The sequence below is a fragment of the Nerophis lumbriciformis genome, linkage group LG11 (genome assembly GCF_033978685.3).
Source record: "Nerophis lumbriciformis linkage group LG11, RoL_Nlum_v2.1, whole genome shotgun sequence".
NCBI lineage: Eukaryota > Metazoa > Chordata > Actinopteri > Syngnathiformes > Syngnathidae > Nerophis > Nerophis lumbriciformis.
Genome location: NC_084558.2, coordinates 52,491,900 through 52,493,327, shown reverse-complemented (window position 1 = coordinate 52,493,327; position 1,428 = coordinate 52,491,900).

Below are 1,428 nucleotides of genomic sequence, written 5' to 3'. Positions count from 1 at the left end.
CAACAAACAAAAAACAAACTGTGGTGGCCTCTGCAGTGTTCCACGCCATCGTCTGCTGACAGGAGCAGACCCAACAAAGCAACCAAGAGAGCCGACTCCACCCTCGGCCGCCCACCAACTCTCGGCCAGTGTCCAGTCCGCATGGGTGAGCGAGGATACGTCCAAGGAGGCCGAGGTGTCCGATACCTGCTCATTCAGCCAAGACACTGTGAAGTCTCTCCAACTGGACTCTGGTGTGGCAAAGACCCAGCAGCTGGTCTCCATGGCCAAAAGGCTCCCGGAAGGCAGATCCATAAGTTGTTTTTTTTTACAAAAAAGCACCACAAAAGACAGGAAAGTGCCACACCTTGTCCCACAGTCCCAAAGGGTCCCCAACCAAAAGGCAAACAAACAAGAGGGAAACATCAGGAACACAAAAGGATGACACACGAGCATAGAGCTCCTGCCACCAGCAGCCACTACAACAACAAAAAAAAAAAACTATTGCAATGGTTAGTGTGCAATATGTGTTATTCTACTTCTGTTACAGTATGAAAAAAACTGCACTGCAGCAACAAAATGTCCCCACTGTAGGATGAATACAACTGATTATTTGTATCCACTTAGGTTGCATCGCCAGGACAGGTATCAAAACTGAAAGTTAACTTGACGCGTGTATGTGTGTGTGTGTGTGTGTGCCGAGCACTCTCCCTCCAAGCTGCCGCTTCATGACACCATTAAACTGTGGAAAAGAATGTGTGTGTGAGAGTGCATAGATAAGGAAACGGGCTGAGCTCATCATGTGATGTCTCTCTTCCAGCAGAACGAAGGCCAATTCCAGGACGTTCTATTCTGTTAAAGGTGGAAAATATTCCAGATAACAGATTCTACTACTTTAACTGCCACATGCTTTGGGTCAGCAGGTCTTGCTACCACACACTGCACAAGATCTAAAATATCTACCATATCTCAACAAATGAGTGTGTGTGTGTGATTATATATATATATATATATATATATATATATATATATATATATATATGTATGTGTGGGGGGAAAAAATCACAAGACTATTTCATCTCTACAGGCCTGTTTCATGAGGGGGGGTACCCTCAATCGTCAGGAGATTTTAATGGGAGCATTCGCATACCATGGTTCATATAGGGCACAGAGTGGGTGGGTACAGGCTGGCCTAGGGGCGTGGTGATTGGCTCATGTGTTACCTAGGAGGTGTTTCCGTCTATGGCGGCATGTTGTTACAATTTCGCTGCGCTTGTTGAGGGATGACAGGTCTGGACGGAAAATAATAAACAGTTTCTCTTTCAAGCATAGGTTGCATCTTTTATTACCACTATTGTAAGGTGTGCTGGATGCAAGAATTTGCCATGTTATTGAATATTCAACATTATTGTCTTTGAGGTCCCAAATGTGTTTGCTGAGTTCTGTGGT